This window comes from Thermobia domestica, chromosome 5 (assembly GCF_964235325.1).
Source record: "Thermobia domestica chromosome 5, izTheDome1.hap1.1, whole genome shotgun sequence".
Classification (NCBI taxonomy): Eukaryota; Metazoa; Arthropoda; class Insecta; order Zygentoma; family Lepismatidae; genus Thermobia; species Thermobia domestica.
Genome location: NC_137458.1, coordinates 132,413,804 through 132,426,804, shown reverse-complemented (window position 1 = coordinate 132,426,804; position 13,001 = coordinate 132,413,804). Strand labels below are relative to the sequence as shown.

General features: G+C 34.1%; 1 protein-coding gene and 1 long non-coding RNA gene across 14 annotated transcripts in view; one reads left to right on the top strand and one right to left on the bottom strand.

The window, feature by feature from the left end:
• Window positions 1-13,001, top strand: part of LOC145686138 (uncharacterized) — a 208,653-nt gene that overhangs the window by 122,042 nt on the left and 73,610 nt on the right. For 3 of the 10 annotated variants that reach the window (XR_014131523.1, XR_014131521.1, XR_014131522.1), the window contains exon 1: window positions 6,775-6,902. The exons of 5 other annotated variants lie outside the window; for them this stretch is intronic. This is a non-coding gene — a long non-coding RNA (uncharacterized LOC145686138). Of the gene's footprint in view, window positions 1-6,769; window positions 6,903-13,001 lie in introns of those variants that run through there. 2 more of the 10 variants (XR_014131527.1, XR_014131529.1) reach the window with 2 other exon arrangements.
• Window positions 6,162-13,001, bottom strand: part of LOC145686136 (synaptotagmin 1-like) — a 473,180-nt gene continuing 466,340 nt past the window's right edge. For 3 of the 4 annotated variants that reach the window (XM_081759121.1, XM_081759123.1, XM_081759122.1), the window contains exon 13: window positions 6,162-8,529. The gene's annotated coding sequence lies outside the window, so the exon portion shown is untranslated. The remainder of the gene's footprint in view (window positions 8,530-13,001) is intronic. The other variant, XR_014131519.1, reaches the window with a different exon arrangement.

The following is a 13,001-nucleotide window of genomic DNA, read 5'->3' as shown; positions in this document are numbered from 1 at the left end:
GCCTTAGACATTCTCATAAGGTAGTATCGTAAGTGGAAACAAACTAAATCCCACGAACACTCAGATGACCTTATTCGGCCTAAAGAAGCCCAAATTCTGTCCCACACGAAATCCTTAACGCAACATTTCTCCTATGAGTTCACGTCTTACGCTATAACATACCTTAAAATAGTTTTGTGTTACGTTCGACAGACACCTTAAATGGAACGCCCATCTTCGGATCTTGGAACGAAACATCCGCCGTTGCATAAATTTACTTCATCTTAAAGGCGCTACGTGGAGATTGAACACCAAACTGCTTCCTTACATGTACAAAGTCTTCGTTAGACCAGCTATTGTTCACGGTCATTTAGCTTAGCTCTCAGCGACTCGAAAATTCTATGAACAACTATAAGTACTAGAACGTCATGCATTCCAACTTGCTTACACTCTACAATGAACGCCTATACGGAAGGTTTATCATCATATCAACATCTCTCTCACTACATATTTAATATCATTATTAACGCTTACTGTCTCATTGATGACCTTGTAGGCCAACCTCCTGTTATTTATGAACAGAAACAACCTTCTGAACTCCACAGCCCTGATTGACGCATCTATCTAGGCCATCTGCACATTCAGACTGATTTATATGAAGTGATTTGATTTTAAGTAATTCGTAAGTCAACAAATTATCACTTACTTGAAATGCTGCACTAAAAGGGTTTGTTTTAATTTTCTTATATTTGTATTTTTCTTACAATACACAGTATCTATCGTTTTAAGACACTATCATTTTATTTTCTTTAATTAATCTAACTCAACTTTTGTAAGCTGAAATGAAAGTAGAGATAAAATGTTTTCACTATATTCTTCATGAATTCATGTTCCTCACATATAAAGACTACGAAAACATTGGTATTTGATTAGAGACTGTCAGAATTATCTGTACTTTAATTTTCAATTTTACGTCCTTTTTAGTAGTACTGTAAAGGTGAACTTTTAGTTTTACAATATGATGATCAGATTACAATGTACACCTAGAAATTAGAAAAAGAAGAAAAAATAAAAATGTGGGAAAAAGAAGATACAAAACACAAAAAGAAACGTCTAATAAACATGCATGTAATAAGCATCAGCATGATTACTACATTTTTTTAAAATGTGAATAACCTATATGATTCGTTAAATTGCTCTTACCAATAGAGAATGTTAACAAGTGATTACGATTTTGTAGATTCAGAAGTTTAAATTAATTACTTTGTAATTAATGACATCACTGATGAAACGAGTAGCACTATTATACTTTTTTTTTTTTTTTTTTTTTTTTAAACTAAGTTCGATATATTTAATAGAAAAACAAGCTAGAGAGTGTTACTGTGCTATCTGCCCTGGGCTTGCACAGTGCATTTAATGGGCACGGCATACTAAAAGAGAGATTTTTCGACTCCTGTTTTAGTGATTTTCTTTAGTTCTATTTATATTACGATTTGTAGAAGGAAATGACAACAAAAAACAACTTTTTGTTAGAATTTCTCTCTACAAATAAGAAAATATACAGGATTGAGCAAATAATAAACGATACAGGAAGGAGTTTATCAAAGAGTTATGCAACGATTTTCTAAATCTACCGTTTTCATACCAAGCATTTTTCGCAATTAAATAATATAAAACAACCAAATTAAGTGATAAAACACTGACATACGCAAAACTTGACAACCATGGGATACGAATAAAATGCAAAGTGCGCAAATACAATGTTCGATGAAACTTGAAACTTAGTTCGGTCAACTAACTTGAAAAAAGTTTTTAACAGAGGCGGCTATTGAGGGAAGTGAAACTGGTAAAAATCTAGATAGTTTAAAGAATGATGGTGTAAATTTCTTGTTTCGGGTATCTAGAAATCCAATAAACTTATTTTTGTACAAGGAAAATAAAAAAATACTTTTTACCAACACATTCTTTAGAAGTTCTGACGTATAGGTACCAGGAACATGATCTTATAACGAACTTAGTAATACCGATGAAAGATACGCTCTCAGTTGAGAAAGTCTCCTCAAAAAACTAAGCCTACTAAGACTGTCTGATACACGATTAGAACGAAACAAAATGCGTGCTTTTACTACAGCAATGATAGCAACTTCTTAAGTTTTATAATTACAAGCAATGAATGTTTCTTCTGGGGAATTTGAGTCTCTCCCAGGTTACTATACTAAAACTAGCAGCGTTCCAGACTTTCCGAACATTAGCAAATTAAAAGCATCAAATCTTAGTAAATTACTTATTTTTTTATTAACAAAAAATTAGTTCCTTACCAGTAAACCCTCCTACGGGGAAAATAGAAACTCTTCACACGTTTCGGAACAGCAAGCTAGTTTCGTCTTCAGTGGTAAGGTATCGAAAATAATAATGGAGAGAAGAAAGGTGTAGAGAGAGAAATACATACACCAGAATGAATAAATATCACATGAAGGATACTTAAGTATCATGTGAAGGGTACTAAAATACCACGAGCAGAGCACAGTGCGAAAGAATTAGCTGAGTTGAAGGAAGCGCGATGTCTATGTTTCGTCACTATTGCCAGATCCAAAATAACTCTGGATAAGCTTTACCTTTGATGTATAAGAGTGGACTGTTGGTCTTATGGGAACAGCGATGCCAAGTTGAGCATTAAAAACAAATGCAGAACAGATCGCGTTCTATTATACTGTCGACTGATGTTGCCAACTCACGTAGTAAAAAAAGAAATCCACACCACAACGATTAATAAATAATAATAATAATAATAATAATAAACAACTTACCACATTGAATCAATCGCACTCCAAAAAATCAATTCCTTCCATATCATCATCATCATCACCATCATCATCATCATCATCGAAAATTTCAGACGATTCTTCTTCAGAGGAGTCTTCACCCAAATGAATAATCAACGGCTCAACATCATCTTGCAGCTCATCTGCTTTCCACATATCACTTTCGATGTTTACCACATGCCTGACGTAGTTCTGCCAATTTTCTGTTGTTACACGCTCAAACGCTTCATGAATTAAATTTTCAACGTCTTTAACTTTGAATGTTGTATTATTTGCCCCAACGTAGTGTTTTACTTGAGACCACACGAGTTCAATAGGATTGAGCTCACAGTGATAAGGGAGTAATCGGAGAACAGTGTGTCCTAATTCTTTAGCCCATTCGTCAGTCTTATATTTTTCATATTTAGGGCGATGAATGCTTATTAGATCCATCAAATCTTTCTTTAACATATCCTCATCATACTCAATATTATGTAAGGCTAACCACTGTCGCATGTCGTCTTTCTTCCAAGATTTGGTTGGCAGTGGCTCCTTACGGCGACTATGATAGGATGCATTGTCCATTACGATAACTGACCCTGGAGGAAGATTTGTGAGTAACTGATTCCGGAAGTATTCCTCAAACAAATCTCCATCCATTTCATCATGAGCGTCAGCCGTATTTTTCTTACACAAGAAAAACAATTTTGCCCCAGCTACGAAACCCTGTTCGTTGCCAGCATGAACCAAGGCATATCGCGGCCCACGACCTGTCGGATGTTTAAGTCCGCAAGAAAGTCCATACATAAAAGCTTGTTTTGCTGTTTTAATTGTTTTGTCTTTCCACTCTTTATCCACGGCTATCCCAATATTTACCCACGATTCGTCCATGTATACTATGTTTCTATTTTGATTTCGAAATTTTCTTATTTGCCGTAGATATTTGTGACGCAACGACACAATATCCTCTCTCTCTATAAGCATGGCCTTACTCTGTCTTTTCTCATAAACAAATTCAAGCTCTTTTAGAAGTACGTGGAACGTGGATCTTTTAAAGTTCGGCAAATCGGGATCTGAATTTACCTGTTTGAGAACGGAATTGACTGTTGGTGGCAAATTTCTAAAGCAGAACTCATGGACTTTTGTCTGATCGCACTCCTAACAAATTCATTATATTTTACAAACCGACTGTTCTTTGCAATTTTCTTTCTTAATCGCTTCTTGTTCGGTGTTACTAAAGGTCCACGTGATAACTCGCTTCGAATTTTGAAAACAGTTGTCCTGGAAGTTTTCGTGGCTTCAGCTGTTGCACTCGCGACCCAACTTATACTTTTATCCGGGTTTTTCTTCTTTAAATAATTGAACACGTTCATAACAATGGCCATTTCTTTGCTCTTCAACACTTGACCACTGTTACGCTTAAAAGAGGTGCTGGCTGTAACTTCTTCCATTTTATATATATTAACACACACTCACGCACCTATGCACACAAACACGATCGATTTTGTTCCCAGAACAGCACAGTACGTAAATAAACACAATCAACAAAATGCCGAATGCTCAGAGGCCACGCTCCGACACACACTGCACAATAGCAAAGACACAACAGAGAAGAATTTCGTTTGGAATTTGACATGAGTCATCTAGTGCGACAATAGATGATACAGTAGGTAAGCTATTAGCCCCACCCACCACACCAAACAGTCTGCATATTTCCTGGTGTAGGTGAGACACCAATGTTATTATGAAACCCAACAGAAATCATAGTCAGTTATGAACTCCTAAAGAAATTTCAATGCATGAAAGATAAAAGAAATATGAAATGCGTCCTGTAGCAATTCTCGCTGATATTTCCTTCCCGACGAGGAATACATAGGCCTATATATAATTAATAATCGAACTCAGATGTTCCGAGAAACACTTCATGAATCAGTGTTTGGCCTAAGAAGTTTTACACTTAGCGTTTATACTTAATAAGTTAATAGTTATGGAAAGATATGGATTATGCCTGTAGCTTGGTTTAATAATAATAATAATAATAATAATAATAATAATAATAATAATAATAATAATAATAATAATAATAATAATAATAAACCTAATAAAACTGAAGTACTTGAAAAAACATCCCGCAGACCATCCCCTGAAATTATTACTGCCTTTTTATTCAGAGTGCCCCCGTGGATGAGTGGTTACGCTCGCAGCCTTGTAATCAAAGGGTCCTGGGTTCGATTCCCGGTGGGGACATAACTTGTTCGAATCTCGCGTTAAGCTACAACAACTTTTCCGCTCTTTCCTTTTCTGATGAAAATATTTTTCTTTAGTTGAGATAGAAAAAAAAAGGAGATGGAAAAGGAGATGGAGAAAGAAAAGGAGATGGAAGTAAAATTTTACTTTTTCTTAAAATCAGAAAAATTTCATTCAATTCTCTCTGGCCGTACTTTCATTCCTTTTTAGCTACCTTTTTTTCGTACTTGAAATCAGTGGAAGTGACAATACTAATGAGCGCACGAATGTAGGTTGACACTACGGTGAAATTTCTCGTCAGTTGGCAACGGTATCTTTGAGCAGACACTTTTAGTCTCGTGAAAATGCACCGGCAACGTTTTAGCAGCCGTTACGCTTATCGTGTCTTCCCCCTTTGAGTTTAAAAAACAAAAACTAGCCATTAAAAGCTAATTAAATACTTTATAAGGAAAAGAGATGTTACGAAAATTATTTTTCTATCGTCGGTAAATATTTAACATTTTTTAAGATAAACTACAGTAGTGAAATCGGTTCTCTTTAAGGGGGTAAGTACGCAGAAGTAAAAGCCCATAAGCAACCACAGTACAGACTTAACTCTGGACGAGCTATAGGTTGACCAGATTCTATCTATGTTGCCAAATCCAAATTTAAAGCTGGTTTATACTTATGAATAAAGAAAGATTATTTAAGGTTGTTTCTTTGTTTTTGCTGAACCTATTACATTAACCTGCTTTCTATGAAGCCCAATCCCAACATGCCCTCTTCTTGTGACGTTTTTGATTGTCTAATATGTTCTTTAATTCGGGTATTGATATTGCGTTTCGTTTGTTCTATATATGAGGAGTCACATTCCCAGTGAGCACGATAAATACCTGACTTATTTAATGGATCAACAAAATATCTTTGTTGCCTTACCACTAAAGACGGAGCTAGCTTGTTGTTCCAAAACGTATGGAGAGTTCCTAATTTCCTCACGGGAGGATTTATTGGTAAGTAGTCAATTCTTTCTTAATTTGAATCATTCTCTCATGCGCCTACATAATTTTAATTACTCATTTTGTAATTATTAAAATTATTAAATTTTTGAAGGAATTTAATAGAAGGAGTTGAAAATGAAAATAGAACAACTTGTAATATTGTACAACCCTTTTTATTTCCATTTTAATCACAAAAAAACCAGGGCCTAGGCAGAATGCTGAGTATACTGTGGCAATATGAACTCTGTTGTGATTTTTCATTTTCCAATGGACTAGATTACAATGAGACTAGACACGAAAGAACTACACTCGTTCATACAGAGTTGGATTATTTTACACTATTTGCAACAGAACAAAAGAAGGATCAGGGTATATCTATATTATATATATATATATATCTTTCTGATTACTTAAACTGCCTTTCAGCGCATATCCACATATACAGATTTTTTACAGTTCACTTACACTCGGATACACACACACGCACGCGCAAATGTACTTAACTCATTTACAGCTAATACACACACAGAAGTATACCACACATACATATATTTCCTTTCTTTCAATGTTCTTTATCTTCCTTTTTTTATCTTTGCTTTTAGACAAAGTCTATTGTTCATTTAACACATCGGAAACTTATCGAACAAAACAGCTGGAATTCAAACGAAACAGTTCTAATTATTTAGTTTAGTTTTTAAGATTCAGTTCTGTCCTTCCTTTGCCATCTTCTACTCATCACAGCTTCTCTTATTTATATAATTACAGAGCACGATAAACAGGAAGGATAAAGGCAACGCGCAGGGGCGGGATGGGGGTGAAAAGGAACATGGTCAAATTCTGAAAATATTTGACAAAGCATAGTGTACGAAGAACATAAAATAAATCCTATGTTTGTTTGGTAAGTTGTTTTCTTTTTAACAATATTCTTGTTTTAATAATTGGAAGAGATCTTCCTTTTTTTTTTCTTCAAATGTTCTCCAACTCCACTGTTGTAACATGTAAATACTATACATTCAATTATATATACAAATCTTAATAATAAGAAACAACGTAAAAACTGACGAAGAATTTGAATATAAGAAACAATTCAAAGAGACAGTTTTGATATGATTCTAGCAATAATAATAATAATCTTCATGATAGTTATAATAATGAAATATTTAACAACTGAAGTTACACATTATCATATCACTTTATGTTATTGAAAGGAGATAACCATATATAGATATATTTATATGATATATATGAAAACATATTTTTTTGTTACTTCTTTCTCTTATGCTAAAAACAAAAATATTTTTGTAACATGTAAAACAATCAATCTATTTGCCTATTTCCTAACTGGTGCTGTCTTTTAATCACAATGCACTTCAACTTGCGATGTGAAACTATAACACACATGTTCAAACATACACTACAACATACTGTTCTCTGTTGATTTCTGTTGGAATAAAGGAAGATATATATATACACATATATCTTCCATAAGGCCTATCTTTATGGAAGATAATATAGTTCTCTGCATAAACAACAATACCTCCACCATTTTGTTTTGGTCTTCTTTTTAGATTACAATGGTACCGAAAACATTAAAAAGTGTGAATGTACTTTATAATCTCACTTTACTTTTTTTTTTTAAGAACTGAAACATTTCCAACGTTATACATACTTTGTTTTATTTTTTTGACACACACATTTAGAACAATGTTATATTCACAGCAAGCACCAAATACTGTTTATAGTTTTCTTTTCGAAAAAGATTTTTTTTTTCGAAATGTATTTATTTATTTATTTTTTTGTAATACAAGCAACATTTCTCCAAACATTAAATTACACTTGTAAACATTATGGTTGGACATGTTACATATCGAATTTAAACACATTCGTTACAAATATGAATAAAAGAACAAGTTTCATAAATGTACTTTAAAAAAATCCCAGCTGAACTAGTTTTCTAATATTATAACACAATAAGAAATCCAAAATGAATATGCACCAACGACCTTGTTACTATTTCTTTGAGGTTGCTTTTGCTGTGAAATGAAACGTATGGGAATATATTTTTCTTTTTGTATTGATAAAACTTGCTTTGAACTGCCAAAACCCTGTACATGTCACAAAATATATATATTATATATATATGGAAATATATTTATCTTCATAATAAATTATGTTTATAATTCATCTTCGCTTATATATTTGTTTAATAATGCTGAGGCTGAACATTAGGATATTTGTAACATACATATTTTTTTTCTTTACAAAGAACTTAATACTTTATTATTATTCTTTGTTTATAATATGCACATTGATAACAATGCAGTACAGGGCATTAAGAGTAAGGATTACTTGTTTCTCGAAAATGTCCAGCACATACTTTGTTTCTTTTATGAGATCGGAATGTTGAACATAAGGATTAAGCACAAATAATTGTGTAAATGAGGTGAATATGGAGAAATACTTTTTTCCTTGCTTTTGGCAATCCACACATGATAATATCTGATGCATGACAGAGAGCATGTTTCCTGAAATTACACAAAAAAATATTTTTTAGTGTTTTTAGATGCTATATATCCAGAAGTCTATTGTTAACAATCAAATGTACAATATTCTGCTCCTTCCAGATGGCAGAATTCTTATAGCAACATATTGTAAGAACTGTATAAATTCTTATCTTAATATTAGTTAAATATATATGAAATACTGCATTTTGGATTGATATTGTTCATTTCTGCTCTAAAACCGATTGCAATATTTTTTTTATTCAATTAGTGACGCTTTATGTTCTTTAAGAAGGGTCTTGCAAAATACTTAAGATTGAAAATCTAAATGAAATGAAATCTTTGAGTTTTACGTTCCACGGTTATGCCGCTTAGGTTAAAGTAGATGGTGATGATGAGTAATGAATGAAATGGTCGAATGAAGAAAGTGGGAGAAAACGGGAGAACCCCGAAGAAACCCACGCACACGGTGTTTGTCCACCACAAAGTTCACTTGGCGGGGGCTGGGATCGAACCCGGGACCCCAAGCATCAGGGGTGAACGCTCTACCACCGAGCCACCGCAGCCCCTTATATACTCAAAATTGAAAGCAAATATAGTGAAAATTCAGTCATTAAGTTCTCGAAGAACAATGTACATTTCATCCTTAAAAGTATGGGTCAGTTAAGAATATGCATAACAAAAACTAGCATAATAGAAACAACGAGCAGAGTCACGTATACATCACATGAAGGAGTTTGGTTTGTATGACGTGATATTTCTCAGTTAAGATTGCAACTGAAATTGTAGTAGATTTCTACCACCTCCAGTTTTAGTACAGGAATTAGATTTGATATGGAATATATTCCTGGGAAGCTTCATTGACTGCTGAAAACAGCCTCTTACTATCTATTACCGTTCTTACTCTATACCAATCAACGTTAAAACCGGAAATGGTTGGTTACTTCCACTTCCGCTTTGAATAGAGTGTTAAGAGAAAACATGATGTCTATACTTGAACGCTAAATAGATTCTGAAAAAAAAAAAAAAAGCTTAACACTATCCTTCATCGTTTTGCTCTATGTAAATCAATGTTGAAACTGAAAGTTGCAGCGGATTTCTCTCTCTTCCGGTTTTATAAAGAGCTAAGGATAAATATGAAACATATTATTGACACGCTTAATCGATTTGCAGGAAAAGAATCGTTTTGCTATCTATTACCGCTTTTGCGCTATAAGTGATCAACATTAAAATCGAAAATTAACTTTTGATGAATGGATCACCTATCAACGAACTTGATTTCTAATCTTTGATCCTCTACACCCTGGCCAAAATTGATTGTGGTCTATTAAGTAGTTGTTGACTTTTTTTTTTTTTTTTTTTTTTTATCCCAGTCGGATGGACGGTGTCACAGGGATTTTTTACCCCCTGGAAAGTTTTACCCCCTGGAAAGTTTTACCCCCTGGAAAATTTTACCCCCTGGAAATCTTTACCCCCTTGTCGGTTTCTGGTAACTTCAAAGGAAAAGTCAAAAGTCACATTAAAAATTCATATAATTGAATGTGATCTCTCAGTGTATGCACTCACTTTGGTCAAGATGGCTTTAAATCCGAAGATTTGGTAGGGGGGTAAAAATTTCCTAGGAAATTATTACCTCCCTGTCGGTTATTGGTTACTTCAAAGACAAACTCAAATGTTATATTATAAATTGATACCACTCTGTAGTATCTCTTAACAGACACAGTCACTTTGGCCAAGATGGCTTTAAATCCGAAGATTTGGTAGGGGGGTAAAAATTTCCTAGGAAATTATTACCTCCCTGTCGGCTATTGGTTACTTCAAAGACAAACTCAAATGTTATATCATAAATTGATACCACTATGTAGTATCTCTTAACAGACACAGTCACTTTAGCCAAGATGGCTTTAAATCCGAAGATTTGGTAGGGGGGTAAAAATTTCCTAGGAAATTATTACCTCCCTGTCGGTTATTGGTTACTTCAAAGACAAACTCAAATGTTACATTATAAATTGATACCACTCTGTAGTATCTCTTAACAGACACAGTCACTTTGGCCAAGATGGCTTTAAATCCGAAGATTTGGTAGGGGGGTAAAAATTTCCTAGGAAATTATTACCTCCCTGTCGGTTATTGGTTACTTCAAAGACAAACTCAAATGTTATATTATAAATTGATACCACTATGTAGTATCTCTTAACAGACACAGTCACTTTGGCCAAGATGGCTTTAAATCCGAAGATTTGGTAGGGGGGTAAAAATTTCCTAGGAAATTATTACCTCCCTGTCGGTTATTGGTTACTTCAAAGACAAACTCAAATGTTACATTATAAATTGATACCACTCTGTAGTATCTCTTAACAGACACAGTCACTTTAGCCAAGATGGCTTTAAATTCGAAGATTTGGTATGGGGGTAAAAATTTCCTAGGAAATTATTACCTCCCTGTCGGCTATTGATTACTTCAAAGACAAACTCAAATGTTATACTATAAATTGATACCACTCTGTAGTATCTCTTAACAGACACAGTCACTTTAGCCAAGATGGCTTTAAATGCAAAGATTTGGTAGGTGGGTAAAAATTTCCTAGGAAATTATTACCTCCCTGTCAGCTATTGGTTACTTCAAAGACAAACACAAATGTTATATTATAAATTGATACTACGCTGTAGTATCTCTTAACAGACACAGTCACTTTAGCCAAGATGGCTTTAAATCCGAAGATTTGGTAGGGGGGTAAAAATTTCCTAGGAAATTATTACCTCCCTGTCGGCTATTGGTTACTCCAAAGACAAACACAAATGTTATATTATAAATTGATACCACTCTCTAGTATCTCTTAACAGACACAGTCACTTTAGCCAAGATGGCTTTAAATCCGAAGATTTGGTAGGGGGGTAAAAATTTCCTAGGAAATTATTACCTCCCTGTCGGCTATTGGTTACTTCAAAGACAAACACAAATGTTATATTATAAATTGATACCTGTCTGTAGTATCTCTTAACAGACACAGTCACTTTAGCCAAGATGGCTTTAAATCCGAAGATTTGGTAGGGGGGTAAAAATTTCCTAGGAAATTATTACCTCCCTGTCGGCTATTGATTACTTCAAAGACAAACTCAAATGTTATATTATAAATTGATACCTGTCTGTAGTATCTCTTAACAGACACAGTCACTTTAGCCAAGATGGCTTTAAATCCGAAGATTTGGTAGGGGGGTAAAAATTTCCTAGGAAATTATTACCTCCCAGTCGGCTATTGGTTTCTTCAAAGACAAACTAAAATGTTATATTATAAATTGATACCTGTCTGTAGTATCTCTTAACAGACACAGTCACTTTAGCCAAGATGGCTTTAAATCCGAAGATTTGGTAGGGGGTAAAAATTTCCTAGGAAATTATAACTTCCCTGTCGGCTATTGGTTACTTCAAAGACAAACACAAATGTTATATTATAAATTGATACCACTCTGTAGTATCTCTTAACAGACACAGTCACTTTGGCCAAGATGGCTTTAAATCCGAAGATTTGGTAGGGGGGTAAAAATTTCCTAGGAAATTATAACTTCCCTGTCGGCTATTGGTTACTTCAAAGACAAACACAAATGTTATATTATAAATTGATACCACTCTGTAGTATCTCTAAACAGACACAGTCAATTTAGCGAAGATGGCTTTAAATCCGAAGATTTGGTAGGGGGGTAAAAATTTCCTAGGAAATTATTACCTCCCTGTCGGCTATTGGTTACTTCAAAGACAAACTCAAATGTTATATTATAAATTGATACCACTCTGTAGTATCTCTTAACAGACACAGTCACTTTGGCCAAGATGGCTTTAAATGCGAAGATTTGGTAGGGGGTAAAAATTTTCTAGGGAATTATTACCTCCCTGTCGGCTATTGGTTACTTCAAAGACAAACACAAATGTTATATTATAAATTGATACCACTCTGTAGTATCTCTTAACAGACACAGTCACTTTAGCCAAGATGGCTTTAAATGCAAAGATTTGGTAGGTGGGTAAAAATTTCCTAGGAAATTATTACCTCCCTGTCGGCTATTGGTTACTTCAAAGACAAACACAAATGTTATATTATAAATTGATACTACGCTGTAGTATCTCTTAACAGACACAGTCACTTTAGCCAAGATGGCTTTAAATGCGAAGATTTGGTAGGGGGGTAAAAATTTCCTAGGAAATTATTACCTCCCTGTCGGCTATTGGTTACTTCAAAGACAAACACAAATGTTATATTATAAATTGATACCACTCTGTAGTATCTCTTAACAGACACAGTCACTTTAGCCAAGATGGCTTTAAATCCGAAGATTTGGTAGGGGGTAAAAATTTCCTAGGAAATTATTACCTCCCTGTCGGCTATTGGTTACTTCAAAGACAAACTCAAATGTTATATTATAAATTGATACCTGTCTGTAGTATCTCTTAACAGACACAGTCACTTTAGCCAAGATGGATTTAAATACGAAGATTTGGT